Source organism: Scardinius erythrophthalmus, assembly GCF_964197995.2.
Source record: "Scardinius erythrophthalmus genome assembly, chromosome: 9".
Classification (NCBI taxonomy): Eukaryota; Metazoa; Chordata; class Actinopteri; order Cypriniformes; family Leuciscidae; genus Scardinius; species Scardinius erythrophthalmus.
The window spans coordinates 18062789-18084665 of NC_138229.1; positions in this window are offsets into that span (position 1 = coordinate 18062789).

Consider the following 21877-nt stretch of genomic DNA (forward strand, 5'->3'; position numbering starts at 1 on the left):
TGTATAATAACACAATGTATTATTACACTGTAATAAAGGTATAATTACACAATGTATTATGGCACTATAAAAAGGTAGAATTACACAATGTATTATGGGACTGTAATAAATGTATAATAAGAATGTATTATTACACTGTAATAAAGGTATAATAAAACAATGTATTATTACATTGTAATAAATGTATAACAACACAATGTATTATTACACTGTAAAAAATATTTTCATGATTTGTTATCTTAACTTTTAATCTTTTGTCAAATCAACTTAGATAATTAATGTGGTTCAGATAACATATATTTTGAAGTTCTATTTATTAAACCATAATCTTTTGTCAAATCAACTTAGATAATGTTGTTCAGATAACATATATTTTGAGTTTCTATTTATAAAACCAATCTCTTTGTTGCATTAACTCAATTTTTTAATTTCAATGAACTCAAAATTTTAAGGCAACCAGGTAACTTACATTTTTAAGTTAAACCTTTAACTTAAAAATGTAAGTTACCTGGTTGCCTTAAAATTTTGAGTTCATTGAAATTAAAAAATTGAGTTAATGCAACAAAGAGATTGGTTTAATAAATAGAAACTCAAAATATATGTTATCTGAACAACATTATCTAAGTTGATTTGACAAAAGATTATGGTTTAATAAATAGAACTTCAAAATATATGTTATCTGAACCACATTAATTATCTAAGTTGTTTTGACAAAAGATTAAAAGTTAAGATAACAAATCATGAAAATATTTTTTTACAGTGTACACTGTAATAAAGGTATAATAACACAATGTATTATTACATTGTAATAAATTTATAATAACACAATGTATTATTACATTGTAATGTATAATAACACAATGTATTACACTGTAAAAAAAAAAACTGTAAAAAAACGGTATTATTCCGGCAGCTGGGGCGCCAGAAAATTACCGTAAAATAACGGAAAAAACAATCTCGTTAAAATACAGTAATTTTCCATAATTAAATAACAGATTATATCTTTAATATTACATTAAATCTTATGTAATTATTGGGATTTTTAATGTTTTAAAAAGTCATATACACCTTTAAAACAATTAAATACTGTAAATTTAAGGTTTTATAAAATTATTTTATATAATAATGCTGTCTATCTACAGTAATTTTCTTTTAATATAGTTTTTATGTGTAAAATAACAATGAAATTATGTATAAAAATGCACACAAGTACATAAATTCAAATACAAATGTTTGTAAATTTACAGTTTTAATTTTTATTTGTACAGATCCAATTTCACAACATCTCTAATTAAGTTCTTAATAATAGCAAATGTACAGTCAATTTCTTTTAAATTAACTAAATGTATGAGTACAAATTACCTGCATATTTACAGTATTAGTAATTGAACAAACACTAAACATCAAGATAAGTGATTGATAGGAAATAGAAGCTTAGTATATAATTTAGAACATGTAAAAATATCCACAATAAAAAGCAATTACCGTATACCTTTACAGTATAACTTATTTTAACATTTACAATTACATTTTATCCAAAGTGACTAACCAATTAAGATAATAATTAAAGATAATAAAAAGCAACAAGTGCAGTGACAAGTCCCAGTTTGTCTAGCACAGTACACATAGAAAGGTGTTTTTTTTTTTTTAACAAAGATTTAGTATTATTGGGTGAAGTGTTTATGAAAAGATGGATCTTTAGCAGTTTCTTGAAAATGTGTTGCGTTGCGCCGGTCATTCCACCACCAGGAAACAGTCCAGGTAAATGTCAGTGAAAGTGGTTTTGTGTCTCTTAGGGATGATGGCACCACAAGGCACCGTTCACTTGCAGAGCACAAGCTTCTGGAGGACACGTAGATCTGAAGCAGTGAGTTTAGGCATAGGGCTACCTTTAAAGACAACTCTTGCTGCAGCATCTGGATCAGTTGCAGAGGTTTGACTGACACTGGAAGAGCTGCCAGGAGAGCATTACAATAGCCCAGTCTGGATAGAACAAGAGAGTTGTGTAGCTCCGATAGGAAGGGCCTGATCCTCCTAATGATAAGGCAAATCAGCAGGATCACAGCAAGTATGTTTTGGCTGAAAGCTGAACCATAAGCAGTTCTGTCTTGGCAAGGCTGATTTAAAGGTGAAGGTCATTCATCCAGCAAGAATTTTCCATCAGGTAGGCTGAGATGCGAGCAGCAACCGTCAGATCATATAGCTGGATTAAAAGATATGTGTCATTAAGATAGTAGTGATAGGAAAAGTCATGTTTCTAAATGACAGAGCCCCACTAAGCAAAGTGATGTCCGAAAGACGTCTTTTCAATGTCTTTGTTACAAAAATCGAAGGTTGAAATGCCGTCCACTGAGGAGCCTGAATGAAAGTTATGACGTCTTTTTTTGACGTGTTCTGCACGTCCGATATAGACGTTCATCGAACCTTCGTACAAGGTTAAAACTAGTTAAAATGTGGCCATTGTGGACATATTTCAACATCATTTATGGTCTCATTTAGACATAATTACTTTGATTATTGCTGTCAGATGATCTTAGTGAGAATGAATAGAGGTTTAGATGTTGATATTCGTTTAATTTGAAGTGTCACCATTGTGGCGATCCGTGTTTGCTTTAGTTGGGCTCTTGGTCCCCGTTCCTTTTATTTTAACATTTATTGGGCTGCTGTAACAGTGTGTTTGTGTAACACAATTGTTGTGGCAGAGAAAGCCTAGAAAAAGTTTGAGGTGTTATCAGCTCAATGTTGATGACTCCATAATCATCACAAAATGGGCCTTTAATATTGTGTTTAAAGTTTTGTGTTTATATTTGCCATTAATAACCAACAACCTTGTGGAACTGCATTATTGGTGCCAAAAACATTAAAATGATCACTTATTTGAAGGTGTATAAAAAGCATGTGCACATGATGTTTTGAGCAAGAGTATCATACAGTCACACACAGACATCAAGATTGTGCATATGATTTCCAACAATGATGACAATTTAAAAAAAAAGCTTCATGCTGCAATGCATGATGGGTAGCTTTCATAGTACAAAACTCATCCTTAATTCCCAAGCTTTTTTTGGTTGTCACCGTTGTTGTGATTCATATCCAAAATCTTGATGTCTGTGTGTGACTGTATGATACTCTTGCTCAAAACATAATGTGCACATGCTTTTTATACACCTTCAAATAAATACACCTTCACCAATAATGCAGTTCCACAAGGTTGTTGGTTATTAATGGCAAATATAAACACAAAACTTTAAACACAATATTAAAGGCCCATTTTTGTGATAATTATGTCATCATCAACATTGAACTGATAACACCTCATACTTTTTCTAGGCTTTCTCTGCCACAACAATTGTGTTACACAAACACACTGTTACAGCAGCCAAAGAAAAGTTAAAGTAAAAGGAACGGGGACCAAGAGCCCAACTAAAGCAAACACGGATCGCCACAATGGTGACACTTCAAATTAAACGAATATCAACATCTAAACCTCTGTTCATTCTCACTAAGATCATACGACAGCAATAGTCAAAGTAATTATGTCTAAATGAGACCATAAATGATGTTGAAATATGTCCACAATGGCCACATCTGAACTAGTTTTAACCTTGTACGAAGGTTCGATGAACGTCTATATCGGACGTGCAGAACACGTCAAAAAAAAGACGTCATAACTTTCATTCTGGCTCCTCAGTGGACGGCATTTCAACGTCTGATTTTTGTAACAAAGACATTGAAAAGAAGTCTTTCGGACATCATTTTGCTTAGTGGGTAGTTAAAAAAAATGAAAAAAAAGAAAGAAAGATGGGTGGAATCTAACACAATCGTAATCTTGCTGTAGCAAATCCAAACCTTGTGCATACTTTTAGTGCAATCATATGGAATCAGAACCGTTATGATTTTTATGTTTTAGTGAATTCTTCCCATACCTTGTTTGCCATGATCATCTGCTTTCCACGTGACCTGAAATCACACACACACACACACACACACACACACACACACACACACACACACACACACACACACACACACACACACACACACACACACACACACACACACACACACACACAAGTTATTTTAAAACTCAGTATTAGATTTACACATGTCAGAATATGTTCCATTGGGACAATGCAAAAACTCAAATGACTATGATCTTGAAGCTGAGCTGGAAAGGCTAACAGTAATATTTTGAGCTGCCATGTGATTTTAGCTAAGTTACATTTATAGAAAGTAATGTTAAATGAATATGATTTACTGTGACCTAGCTGCACACCTAGGTCCTAGGGGTTCATCATGTTGTATTCATATTCTAGTCTTCCTGTTCTAGGCTTTCCTGTATCATCAACAAGTACGTTAAGTTACAGTATTTCGACTTCTTAACGGTCTTAATAAAGTTAGTCATGTTAACTATTACGAAATAAACAAAAGAAACACAAAACTGTGGCTATTACAATGGTAAAAAAACAGCTAAAAACGTGTTTACTACAATTTTATTATAATAAAATAAAGTATGTTTTTTAAGAGAAAAGTTTTCAGCTTCCAGACAGTGTTTCAAAATATCCCGCCATTTATTGGTTTAATGTTACTGACTATCATAACGAAGATTTTATACACAATTATGGACTTTAATATGAATAACAAGTCTACAAAAGATTGTTTTAGGTCTTTAAGTTAACAAGTATGTGGGTTGGGTTCAACTGATCTTTCTTAACACAGATCGATAATTAAAAAACGCATGCTGCATTTTCAGTGTTTTGCCCTGACCCAGTTATAACTGAACATCATTTAAGAATGCTAACGTTAAGCCGCTTGTCCACCAGCGTCGAGATTTCTGACGCGACGCCAAAGCCCATTCATTTCCTATGGAACTATGTCAGGCAGCAAAAACGCCCCCGCAAAGCATGATGGGTCGCGTCGCGTCGATTTGGTCAACAGCAGCGCGTCAAAAAAGTATCTCGGTGGATACTTTATGCAAATGAGAGCGTCAAAACGCGGGGCAGCAGCCAATGGAAACTCGGCGGCGAGACTTTGTGTATGGCCGTTGCTATGGTTTCATATTTATTCCAGCCCACAAACCCCGCACCCAAGCAGCGAAAACGTCACAGGCGTCGCGTCGGAACAAAAATGTATCGGACGCTGGTGGACAAGCGGCTTTAGCATGGAAACTGTCTAACCAATTAACACAAATGTAATATAAAATATCGTACACACATGTAGTATGAGACTCTTACCTCAGCCGTTGATCGGTCGGGATGAGGTCCGCTGTGACGACGAACCAGGCTCACTGAAAAAGGGCGCGTTATTTCTGGACTGACACCCAGACTACAAACAACTAATATGTGTTCAGCGCTCCTGCTCACGGCTGGCTGCTTCTGTCGAATACGATTATAGCTTTGAACCACTGTGATCACAATCCACGACTACTTCACGAGCGTAGACTGAAACTTCAAATCTCCCGCTTGCCCTTGACACAGATCGACGACAGAGACAGACCTGTAGCTAACTGTTGTGGGCGGGACTAGCAGCAACGAAACGTAATGGCGGATAATTTGAATCTGCGCGCGCGCGGGCACACACACACACACACACACACACACACACACACACATACAAACGCGCACAAAGCCACGCAGATTTGGAAAAACGATTCATAAAAGACATAAAATATAGGCCTAAATGAAATTTACGGGCAAATACAAATGATGATCAAAATGAACATCTATTTGCAAGACAAAATTAAAAGACTATAAATAATTAAATAGGCTTCCCTAATGTGTGTACAAATCTTAAAACTCACTTTAACCCCCACACGCTTAATAATCTTTAAGGAAAACATGTTAAGTGACTGCTGATTTCTGCAGTTATACCTTATTTTCTTTGTTTTCTAATTCCACAGAAATAATCTGTAAAATATTACTTAATTTTTTATGTAAAATTACACATAACCATATAAAATTACAGAGAATTTCCTTTAAAAAACGTAAAATTAATGTAAAACCAAAATAAAAGCAATTACCTGTAAATTTAATAGTGGACCTTTAAATTACAACAAATATCTGTAAAATAACAGGTATTCACTGTATAATGACAAAACGGGAAAATTCTGTAAAAAAATACAGACCGTTTCCTGTAAATTTACAGTTTTTTTTTACAGTGTATTACAGTGTAATAAAGGTATAATACCACAATGTGTTATTACACTGTAATAAAGGTATAATAGCACAGTGTATTTTTACACTGTAATAAAGGTATAATTTCACAATGCATTATGGCACTGTAAAAAGGTAGAATACACAATGTATTATGGGACTGTAATAAATGTATAATAAGAATGTATTATTTCACTGTAATAAAGGTATAATAACACAATGTATTATTACATTGTAATAAATGTATAATAACACGATGTATTATTACACTGTAATAAATGTATGATAAGACAATGTATTATTACACTGTAATAAAGGTATAATACCACAATGTGTTATTACACTGTAATAAAGGTATAATAGCACATTGTATTATTACACTGTAATAAATGTATAATAACACAATGTATTATTACATTGTAATAAATGTATAATAACACGATGTATTATTACATTGTAATAAATGTATAATAACACAATGTATTATTACATTGTAATAAATGTATAATAACACAATGTATTATTACATTGTAATAAATGTATAATAACACAATGTATTATTACATTGTAATAAATGTATAATAACACAATGTATTATTACATTGTAATAAATGTATAATGACACAATGTATTATTACATTGTAATAAATGTATAATAACACAATGTATTATTACACTGTAATAAAGGTATAATAGCACAGTGTATTATTACACTGTAAAGGTATAATTTCACAATGTATTATGGCACTGTAAAAAAGTAGAATCACAATGTATTATGGGACTGTAATAAATGTATAATAAGAATGTATTATTACACTGTAATAAAGGTATAATAACACAATGTATTATTACACTGTAATAAATGTATAATAACACAATGTATTATTACACTGTAATAAAGGTATTATAAGACAATGTATTATTACACTGTAATAAAGGTGTAATAACACAGTGTATTATTACACTGTAATAAAGGTATAATTGCACAATGTATTATGGCACTGTAAAAAGGTAGAATTACACAATGTATTATGGGACTGTAATAAATGTATAATAAGAATGTATTATTACACTGTAATAAAGGTATAATAACACAATATATTATTACACTGTAATAAAGGTATAATAGCACAGTGTATTATTACACTGTAATAAAGGTATAATTTCACAATGTATTATGGCACTGTAAAAAAGTAGAATCACTATGTATTATGGGACTGTAATAAATGTATAATAACACAATGTATTATTACACTGTAATAAAGGTATTATAAGACAATGTATTATTACACTGTAATAAAGGTGTAATAACAGTGTATTATTACACTGTAATAAAGGTATAATTTCACAATGTATTATGGCACTGTAAAAAAGTAGAATCACAATGTATTATGGGACTGTAATAAATGTATAATAAGAATGTATTATTACACTGTAATAAAGGTATAATAACACAATGTATTATTACACTGTAATAAATGTATAATAACACAATGTATTATTACACTGTAATAAAGGTATGATAAGACAATGTATTATTACACTGTAATAAAGGTATAATACCACAATGTGTTATTACACTGTAATAAAGGTATAATAGCACAGTGTATTATTACACTGTAATAAAGGTATAATTTCACAATGTATTATGGCACTGTAAAAAGGTAAAATTACACAATGTATTATGGGACTGTAATAAATGTATAATAAGAATGTATTATTACACTGTAATAAAGGTATCATAACACAATGTATTATGACATTGTAATAAAGGTATAATAACACAATGTATTATTACACTGTAATAAAGGTATAATAAGATAATGTATCATTACACTGTAATAAAGTTATAATACCACAATGTGTTATTACACTGTAATAAAGGTATAATTTCACAATGTATTATTACACTGTAATAAAGGTATAATTTCACAATGTATTATTACACTGTAATAAAGGTATAATTTCACAATGTATTATTACATTGTAATAAATGTATAATAACACAATGTATTATTACACTGTAATAAAGTTATAATTACACAATGTATTATTACATTGTAATAAATGTATAATAACACAATGTATTATTACACTGTAATAAAGGTATAATTACACAATGTATTATGGCACTGTAAAAAGGTAGAATTACACAATGTATTATGGGACTGTAATAAATGTATAATAAGAATGTATTATTACACTGTAATAAAGGTATAATAACACAATGTATTATTTCATTGTAATAAATGTATAATAACACAATGTATTATTACACTGTAATAAAGGTAGAATTACACAATGTATTATGGGACTGTAATAAATGTATAATAAGAATGTATTATTACACTGTAATAAAGGTATAATAAAACAATGTATTATTACATTGTAATAAATGTATAACAACACAATGTATTATTACACTGTAATAAAGGTATAATAACACAATGTATTATTACATTGTAATAAATGTATAATAACACAATGTATTATTACATTGTAATAGATGTATAATAACACAATGTATTATTACACTGTAATAAAGGTATAATACCACAATGTGTTATTACACTGTAATAAAGGTATAATAGCACAGTGTATTATTACACTGTAATAAAGGTATAATTTTACAATGTATTATTACACTGTAAAAAGGTAGAATTACAAAATGTATTATGGGACTGTAATAAATGTATAATAAGAATGTATTATTTCACTGTAATAAAGGCATAATAACACAATGTATTATTACATTGTAATAAATGTATATTAACACGATGTATTATTACACTGTAATAAATGTATGATAAGACAATGTATTATTACACTGTAATAAAGGTATAATACCACAATGTGTTATTACACTGTAATAAAGGTATAATAACACAATGTATTATTACACTGTAATAAATGTATAATAACACAATGTATTATTACATTGTAATAAATGTATAATAACACAATGTATTATTACATTGTAATAAATGTATAATAACACAATGTATTATTACACTGTAATAAATGTATAATAACACAATGTATTATTACATTGTAATAAATGTATAATAACACAATGTATTATTACATTGTAATAAATGTATAATAACACAATGTATTATTACATTGTAATAAATGTATAATAGCACAATGTATTATTACACTGTAATAAAGGTATAATACCACAATGTGTTATTACACTGTAATAAAGGTATAATAGCACAGTGTATTATTACACTGTAATAAAGGTATAATAACACAATGTATTATTACACTGTAATAAATGTATAATAACACAATGTATTATTACATTGTAATAAATGTATAATAACACAATGTATTATTACATTGTAATAAATGTATAATAACACAATGTATTATTACATTGTAATAAAGGTATAATAGCACAGTGTATTATTACACTGTAATAAAGGTATAATTTCACAATGTATTATGGCACTGTAAAAAAGTAGAATCACAATGTATTATGGGACTGTAATAAATGTATAATAAGAATGTATTATTACACTGTAATAAAGGTATAATAACACAATGTATTATTACACTGTAATAAATGTATAATAACACAATGTATTATTACACTGTAATAAAGGTATTATAAGACAATGTATTATTACACTGTAATAAAGGTGTAATAACACAGTGTATTATTACACTGTAATAAAGGTATAATTGCACAATGTATTATGGCACTGTAAAAAGGTAGAATTACACAATGTATTATGGGACTGTAATAAATGTATAATAAGAATGTATTATTACACTGTAATAAAGGTATAATAACACAATGTATTATTACATTGTAATAAATGTATAATAACACAATGAATTATTACACTGTAATAAAGGTATTATAAGATAATGTATTATTACACTGTAATAAAGGTATAATTACACAGTGTATTATTACACTGTAACAGAGGTATAATTTCACAATGAATTATAATATTTTAATAAAGTATAATTTCACAATGTATTATTACATTGTAATAAATGTATAATTACACAATGTATTATACTGTAATAAAGGTATAATACCACAATGTGTTATTACACTGTAATAAAGGTATAATAACACAGTCTATTATGGCACTGTAAAAAGGTAGAATTACACAATGTATTATGGGACTGTAATAAATGTATAATAAGAATGTATTATTATACTGTAATAAAGGAATAATAACACAATGTATTATTACACTGTAATAAAGGTATAATAACACAGTCTATTATGGCACTGTAAAAGGTAGAATTACACAATGTATTATGGGACTGTAATAAATGTATAATAAGAATGTATTATTATACTGTAATAAAGGTATAATAGCACAGTGTATTATTACACTGTAATAAAGGTATAATAACACAATGTATTATTACATTGTAATAAATGTATAATAACACAATGTATTATTACACTGTAATAAAGGTATAATACCACAATGTGTTATTACACTGTAAAAAAATTATCATTTCACAACGTATTATGGCACTGTAAAAAGGTAGAATTACACAATATATTATGGGACTGTAATAAATGTATAATAAGAATGTATTATTACACTGTAATAAAGGTATAATAACACAATGTATTATTACATTGTAATAAATGTATAATAACACAATGTATTATTACACTGTAATAAATGTATAATAAGACAATGTATCATTACACTGTAATAAAGGTATAATAGCACAGTGTATTATTACATTGTAATAAATGTATAATAACACAATGTATTATTACACTGTAATAAATGTATGATAAGACAATGTATTATTACAGAGTAATAAAGGTATAATACCACAATGTGTTATTACACTGTAATAAAGGTATAATAACACAATGTATTATGGCACTGTAATAAAGGTATAATTTCACAATGTATTATGGCACTGTAAAAAGGTAGAATTACACAATGTATTATGGGACTGTAATAAATGTATAATAAGAATGTATTATTACACTGTAATAAAGGTATAATAACACAATGTATTATGACATTGTAATAAATGTATAATAACACAATGTATTATTACACTGTAATAAAGGTATTATAAGATAATGTATTATTACACTGTAATAAAGGTATAATTACACAGTGTATTATTACACTCTAACAGAGGTATAATTTCACAATGAATTATTATATTTTAATAAAGTATAATTTCACAATGTATTATTACATTGTAATAAATGTATAATAACACAATGTATTATTACACTGTAATAAAGGTATAATTTCACAATGTATTATGGCACTGTAAAAAAGTAGAATCACAATGTATTATGGGACTGTAATGTATAATAAGAATGTATTATTACACTGTAATTAAGGTATAATAACACAATGTATTATCACACTGTAATAAATGTATAATAACACAATGTATCATTACACTGTAATAAAGGTATTATAAGACAATGTATTATTACACTGTAATAAAGGTGTAATAACACAGGGTATTATTACACTGTAATAAAGGTATAATAAGACAATGTATTATTACACTGTAATAAAGGTATAATACCACAATGTGTTATTACACTGTAATAAAGGTATAATAGCACAGTGTATTATTACACTGTAATAAAGGTATAATTACACAATGTATTATGGGACTGTAATAAATGTATAATAAGAATGTATTATTACACTGTAATAAAGGTATAATAACACAATGTATTATTACATTGTAATAAATGTATAATAACACAATGTATTATTACACTGTAATAAATGTATAATAACACAATGTATTATTACACTGTAATAAAGGTATAATTTCACAATGTATTATGGCACTGTAAAAAGGTAGAATTACACAATGTATTATGGGACTGTAATAAATGTATAATAAGAATGTATTATTACACTGTAATAAAGGTATAATAACACAATGTATTATGACATTGTAATAAATGTATAATAACACAATATATTATTACATTGTAATAAATGTATAATAACACAATGTATTATTACACTGTAATAAATGTATGATAAGACAATGTATTATTACACTGTAATAAAGGTATAATACCACAATGTGTTATTACACTGTAATAAATGTATAATAACACAATGTATTATTACACTGTAATAAAGGTATAATTTCACAATGTATTATGGCACTGTAAAAAGGTAGAATTACACAATGTATTATGGGACTGTAATAAATGTATAATAAGAATGTATTATTACACTGTAATAAAGGTATAATAACACAATGTATTATTACATTGTAATAAATGTATAATAACACAATGTATTATGACATTGTAATAAAGGTATAATAACACAATGTATTATTACACTGTAATAAAGGTATAATAAGACAATGTATCATTACACTGTAATAAAGTTATAATACCACAATGTGTTATTACACTGTAATAAAGGTATAATTTCTCAATGTATTATTACACTGTAATAAAGGTATAATTTCACAATGTATTATTACACTGTAATAAAGGTATAATTTCACAATGTATTATTACATTGTAATAAATGTATAATAACACAATGTATTATTACACTGTAATAAAGTTATAATTACACAATGTATTATTACATTGTAATAAATGTATAATAACACAATGTATTATTACACTGTAATAAAGGTATATTTACACAATGTATTATGGGACTGTAATAAATGTATAATAAGAATGTATTATTACACTGTAATAAAGGTATAATAACACAATGTATTATTACATTGTAATAAATGTATAATAACACAATGTATTATTACACTGTAATAAAGGTATAATTACACAATGTATTATGGCACTATAAAAAGGTAGAATTACACAATGTATTATGGGACTGTAATAAATGTATAATAAGAATGTATTATTACACTGTAATAAAGGTATAATAAAACAATGTATTATTACATTGTAATAAATGTATAACAACACAATGTATTATTACACTGTAATAAAGGTATAATAACACAATGTATTATTACATTGTAATAAATGTATAATAACACAATGTATTATTACATTGTAATGTATAATAACACAATGTATTATTACACTGTAATAAAGGTATAATACCACAATGTGTTATTACACTGTAATAAAGGTATAATAGCACAGTGTATTTTTACACTGTAATAAAGGTATAATTTCACAATGCATTATGGCACTGTAAAAAGGTAGAATACACAATGTATTATGGGACTGTAATAAATGTATAATAATAATGTATTATTTCACTGTAATAAATGTATAATAACACGATGTATTATTACACTGTAATAAATGTATGATAAGACAATGTATTATTACACTGTAATAAAGGTATAATACCACAATGTGTTATTACACTGTAATAAAGGTATAATAGCACAGTGTATTATTACACTATAATAAAGGTATAATAACACAATGTATTATTACACTGTAATAAATGTATAATAACACAATGTATTATTACATTGTAATAAATGTATAATAACACAATGTATTATTACATTGTAATAAATGTATAATGACACAATGTATTATTACATTGTAATAAATGTATAATAACACAATGTATTATTACACTGTAATAAAGGTATAATAGCACAGTGTATTATTACACTGTAATAAAGGTATAATTTCACAATGTATTATGGCACTGTAAAAAGGTAGAATTACACAATGTATTATGGGACTGTAATAAATGTATAATAAGAATGTATTATTACACTGTAATAAAGGTATAATAACACAATGTATTATTACACTGTAATAAAGGTATAATAGCACAGTGTATTATTACACTGTAATAAAGGTATAATTTCACAATGTATTATGGCACTGTAAAAAAGTAGAATCACTATGTATTATGGGACTGTAATAAATGTATAATAACACAATGTATTATTACACTGTAATAAAGGTATAATAGCACAGTGTATTATTACACTGTAATAAAGGTATAATTTCACAATGTATTATGGCACTGTAAAAAAGTAGAATCACTATGTATTATGGGACTGTAATAAATGTATAATAACACAATGTATTATTACACTGTAATAAAGGTATGATAAGACAATGTATTATTACACTGTAATAAAGGTATAATACCACAATGTGTTATTACACTGTAATAAAGGTATAATACCACAATGTATTATTACACTGTAATAAAGGTATAATTTCACAATGTATTATGGCACTGTAAAAAGGTAGAATTACACAATGTATTATGGGACTGTAATAAATGTATAATAAGAATGTATTATTACACTGTAATAAAGGTATAATAACACAATGTATTATGACATTGTAATAAAGGTATAATAACACAATGTATTATTACACTGTAATAAAGGTATAATAAGACAATTTATCATTACACTGTAATAAAGTTATAATACCACAATGTGTTATTACACTGTAATAAAGGTATAATTTCACAATGTATTATTACACTGTAATAAAGGTATACTTTCACAATGTATTATTACACTGTAATAAAGGTATAATTTCACAATGTATTATTACATTGTAATAAATGTATAATAACACAATGTATTATTACACTGTAATAAAGGTATAATTACACAATGTATTATGGCACTGTAAAAAGGTAGAATTACACAATGTATTATGGGACTGTAATAAGTGTATAATAAGAATGTATTATTACACTGTAATAAAGGTATAATAAAACAATGTATTATTACATTGTAATAAATGTATAACAACACAATGTATTATTACACTGTAATAAAGGTATAATACCACAATGTGTTATTACACTGTAATAAAGGTATAATACCACAATGTATTATTACACTGTAATAAAGGTATAATTTCACAATGTATTATGGCACTGTAAAAAGGTAGAATTACACAATGTATTATGGGACTGTAATAAATGTATAATAAGAATGTATTATTACACTGTAATAAAGGTATAATAACACAATGTATTATGACATTGTAATAAAGGTATAATAACACAATGTATTATTACACTGTAATAAAGGTATAATAAGACAATGTATCATTACACTGTAATAAAGTTAAATTACCACAATGTGTTATTACACTGTAATAAAGGTATAATTTCACAATGTATTATTACACTGTAATAAAGGTATAATTTCACAATGTATTATTACACTGTAATAAAGGTATAATTTCACAATGTATTATTACATTGTAATAAATGTATAATAACACAATGTATTATTACACTGTAATAAAGGTATAATTACACAATGTATTATGGCACTGTAAAAAGGTAGAATTACACAATGTATTATGGGACTGTAATAAGTGTATAATAAGAATGTATTATTACACTGTAATAAAGGTATAATAAAACAATGTATTATTACATTGTAATAAATGTATAACAACACAATGTATTATTACACTGTAATAAAGGTATAATAACACAATGTATTATTACATTGTAATAAATGTATAATAACACAATGTATTATTACATTGTAATAGATGTATAATAACACAATGTATTATTACACTGTAATAAAGGTATAATACCACAATGTGTTATTACACTGTAATAAAGGTATAATAGCACAGTGTATTATTACACTGTAATAAAGGTATAATTTCACAATGTATTATTACACTGTAAAAAGGTAGAATACACAATGTATTATGGGACTGTAATAAATGTATAATAAGAATGTATTATTTCACTGTAATAAAGGTATAATAACACAATGTATTATTACATTGTAATAAATGTATAATAACACGATGTATTATTACACTGTAATAAATGTATGATAAGACAATGTATTATTACACTGTAATAAAGTTATAATACCACAATGTGTTATTACACTGTAATAAAGGTATAATAGCACAGTGTATTATTACACTGTAATAAAGGTATAATAACACAATGTATTATTACACTGTAATAAATGTATAATAACACAATGTATTATTACATTGTAATAAATGTATAATAACACAATGTATTATTACATTGTAATAAATGTATAATAACACAATGTATTATTACATTGTAATAAATGTATAATAGCACAGTGTATATTACACTGTAATAAAGGTATAATACCACAATGTGTTATTACACTGTAATAAAGGTATAATAGCACAGTGTATTATTACACTGTAATAAAGGTATAATAACACAATGTATTATTACACTGTAATAAATGTATAATAACACAATGTATTATTACATTGTAATAAATGTATAATAACACAATGTATTATTACATTGTAATAAATGTATAATAGCACAATGTATTATTACACTGTAATAAAGGTATAATACCACAATGTGTTATTACACTGTAATAAAGGTATAATAGCACAGTGTATTATTACACTGTAATAAAGGTATAATAACACAATGTATTATTACACTGTAATAAATGTATAATAACACAATGTATTATTACATTGTAATAAATGTATAATAACACAATGTATTATTACATTGTAATAAATGTATAATAACACAATGTATTATTACATTGTAATAAAGGTATAATAGCACAGTGTATTATTACACTGTAATAAAGGTATAATTTCACAATGTATTATGGCACTGTAAAAAAGTAGAATCACAATGTATTATGGGACTGTAATAAATGTATAATAAGAATGTATTATTACACTGTAATAAAGGTATAATAACACAATGTATTATTACACTGCAATAAAGGTATTATAAGACAATGTATTATTACACTGTAATAAAGGTGTAATAACACAGTGTATTATTACACTGTAATAAAGGTATAATTGCACAATGTATTATGGCACTGTAAAAAGGTAGAATTACACAATGTATTATGGGACTGTAATAAATGTATAATAAGAATGTATTATTACACTGTAATAAAGGTATAATAACACAATGTATTATTACATTGTAATAAATGTATAATAACACAATGAATTATTACACTGTAATAAAGGTATTATAAGATAATGTATTATTACACTGTAATAAAGGTATAATTACACAGTGTATTATTACACTGTAACAGAGGTATAATTTCACAATGAATTATAATATTTTAATAAAGTATAATTTCACAATGTATTATTACATTGTAATAAATGTATAATAACACAATGTATTATTACACTGTAATAAAGGTATAATGTATTATACTGTAATAAAGGTATAATACCACAATGTGTAATTACACTGTAATAAAGGTATAATAACACAGTCTATTATGGCACTGTAAAAAGGTAGAATTACACAATGTATTATGGGACTGTAATAAATGTATAATAAGAATGTATTATTATACTGTAATAAAGGAATAATAACACAATGTATTATTACACTGTAATAAAGGTATAATAACACAGTCTATTATGGCACTGTAAAAGGTAGAATTACACAATGTATTATGGGACTGTAATAAATGTATAATAAGAATGTATTATTATACTGTAATAAAGGTATAATAGCACAGTGTATTATTACACTGTAATAAAGGTATAATAACACAATGTATTATTACATTGTAATAAATGTATAATAACACAATGTATTATTACACTGTAATAAAGGTATAATACCACAATGTGTTATTACACTGTAAAAAAATTATCATTTCACAACGTATTATGGCACTGTAAAAAGGTAGAATTACACAATATATTATGGGACTGTAATAAATGTATAATAAGAATGTATTATTACACTGTAATAAAGGTATAATAACACAATGTATTATTACATTGTAATAAATGTATAATAACACAATGTATTATTACACTGTAATAAATGTATAATAAGACAATGTATCATTACACTGTAATAAAGGTATAATAGCACAGTGTATTATTACATTGTAATAAATGTATAATAACACAATGTATTATTACACTGTAATAAATGTATGATAAGACAATGTATTATTACAGAGTAATAAAGGTATAATACCACAATGTGTTATTACACTGTAATAAAGGTATAATAACACAATGTATTATGGCACTGTAATAAAGGTATAATTTCACAATGTATTATGGCACTGTAAAAAGGTAGAATTACACAATGTATTATGGGACTGTAATAAATGTATAATAAGAATGTATTATTACACTGTAATAAAGGTATAATAACACAATGTATTATGACATTGTAATAAATGTATAATAACACAATGTATTATTACACTGTAATAAAGGTATTATAAGATAATGTATTATTACACTGTAATAAAGGTATAATTACACAGTGTATTATTACACTCTAACAGAGGTATAATTTCACAATGAATTATTATATTTTAATAAAGTATAATTTCACAATGTATTATTACATTTTATTACATGGCTCGGCTGAATTCCAATGTAGAATGCGGTCTGTTATTTCTTGATAACAGACCGCTGCGAAGTATAACAGACCGTTGCCATGAAAAACAGCGCGTTGCTATGGACGCGGAACGGACTATTTTCTTTGGCGGAAGCAATACAATCGTTTTTAAATCAATAAACTCCTTTTTAAATAAATAATTTGTGTCAAATTATTTATTTATTTTGTAGGTAGCCATGTAATAAGCGGGATAATGTATAGTGAGCCGGTTGTTATAGTGAATAACAACCCCTTCAGGCTGATTCAAGATCCCTCCGCTTCGCGTCGGGATCCCGTTCAGCCTGTCGGGGTTGTTATTCACTATAACAACCGGCTCACTATACATTATCCCTTACGTAATAAATGTATAATAACACAATGTATTATTACACTGTAATAAAGGTATAATTTCACAATGTATTATGGCACTGTAAAAAAGTAGAATCACAATGTATTATGGGACTGTAATGTATAATAAGAATGTATTATTACACTGTAATAAATGTATAATAACACAATGTATCATTACACTGTAATAAAGGTATTATAAGACAATGTATTATTACACTGTAATAAAGGTGTAATAACACAGGGTATTATTACACTGTAATAAAGGTATAATAAGACAATGTATTATTACACTGTAATAAAGGTATAATAGCACAGTGTATTATTACACTGTAATAAAGGTATAATTTCACAATGTATTATGGCACTGTAAAAAGGTAGAATTACACAATGTATTATGGGACTGTAATAAATGTATAATAAGAATGTATTATTACACTGTAATAAAGGTATAATAACACAATGTATTATTACATTGTAATAAATGTATAATAACACAATGTATTATTACACTGTAATAAATGTATAATAAGACAATGTATCATTACACTGTAATAAAGGTATAATAGCACAGTGTATTATTACATTGTAATAAATGTATAATAACACAATGTATTATTACACTGTAATAAATGTATGATAAGACAATGTATTATTACAGAGTAATAAAGGTATAATACCACAATGTGTTATTACACTGTAATAAAGGTATAATAACACAATGTATTATGGCACTGTAATAAAGGTATAATTTCACAATGTATTATGGCACTGTAAAAAGGTAGAATTACACAATGTATTATGGGACTGTAATAAATGTATAATAAGAATGTATTATTACACTGTAATAAAGGTATAATAACACAATGTATTATGACATTGTAATAAATGTATAATAACACAATGTATTATTACACTGTAATAAAGGTATTATAAGATAATGTATTATTACACTGTAATAAAGGTATAATTACACAGTGTATTATTACACTCTAACAGAGGTATAATTTCACAATGAATTATTATATTTTAATAAAGTATAATTTCACAATGTATTATTACATTGTAATAAATGTATAATAACACAATGTATTATTACACTGTAATAAAGGTATAATTTCACAATGTATTATGGCACTGTAAAAAAGTAGAATCACAATGTATTATGGGACTGTAATGTATAATAAGAATGTATTATTACACTGTAATTAAGGTATAATAACACAATGTATTATCACACTGTAATAAATGTATAATAACACAATGTATCATTACACTGTAATAAAGGTATTATAAGACAATGTATTATTACACTGTAATAAAGGTGTAATAACACAGGGTATTATTACACTGTAATAAAGGTATAATAAGACAATGTATTATTACACTGTAATAAAGGTATAATACCACAATGTGTTATTACACTGTAATAAAGGTATAATAGCACAGTGTATTATTACACTGTAATAAAGGTATAATTACACAATGTATTATGGGACTGTAATAAATGTATAATAAGAATGTATTATTACACTGTAATAAAGGTATAATAACACAATGTATTATTACATTGTAATAAATGTATAATAACACAATGTATTATTACACTGTAATAAATGTATAATAACACAATGTATTATTACACTGTAATAAAGGTATAATTTCACAATGTATTATGGCACTGTAAAAAGGTAGAATTACACAATGTATTATGGGACTGTAATAAATGTATAATAAGAATGTATTATTACACTGTAATAAAGGTATAATAACACAATGTATTATGACATTGTAATAAATGTATAATAACACAATATATTATTACATTGTAATAAATGTATAATAACACAATGTATTATTACACTGTAATAAATGTATGATAAGACAATGTATTATTACACTGTAATAAAGGTATAATACCACAATGTGTTATTACACTGTAATAAATGTATAATAACACAATGTATTATTACACTGTAATAAAGGTATAATTTCACAATGTATTATGGCACTGTAAAAAGGTAGAATTACACAATGTATTATGGGACTGTAATAAATGTATAATAAGAATGTATTATTACACTGTAATAAAGGTATAATAACACAATGTATTATTACATTGTAATAAATGTATAATAACACAATGTATTATGACATTGTAATAAAGGTATAATAACACAATGTATTATTACACTGTAATAAAGGTATAATAAGACAATGTATCATTACACTGTAATAAAGTTATAATACCACAATGTGTTATTACACTGTAATAAAGGTATAATTTCTCAATGTATTATTACACTGTAATAAAGGTATAATTTCACAATGTATTATTACACTGTAATAAAGGTATAATTTCACAATGTATTATTACATTGTAATAAATGTATAATAACACAATGTATTATTACACTGTAATAAAGTTATAATTACACAATGTATTATTACATTGTAATAAATGTATAATAACACAATGTATTATTACACTGTAATAAAGGTATATTTACACAATGTATTATGGGACTGTAATAAATGTATAATAAGAATGTATTATTACACTGTAATAAAGGTATAATAACACAATGTATTATTACATTGTAATAAATGTATAATAACACAATGTATTATTACACTGTAATAAAGGTATAATTACACAATGTATTATGGCACTATAAAAAGGTAGAATTACACAATGTATTATGGGACTGTAATAAATGTATAATAAGAATGTATTATTACACTGTAATAAAGGTATAATAAAACAATGTATTATTACATTGTAATAAATGTATAACAACACAATGTATTATTACACTGTAATAAAGGTATAATAACACAATGTATTATTACATTGTAATAAATGTATAATAACACAATGTATTATTACATTGTAATGTATAATAACACAATGTATTATTACACTGTAATAAAGGTATAATACCACAATGTGTTATTACACTGTAATAAAGGTATAATAGCACAGTGTATTTTTACACTGTAATAAAGGTATAA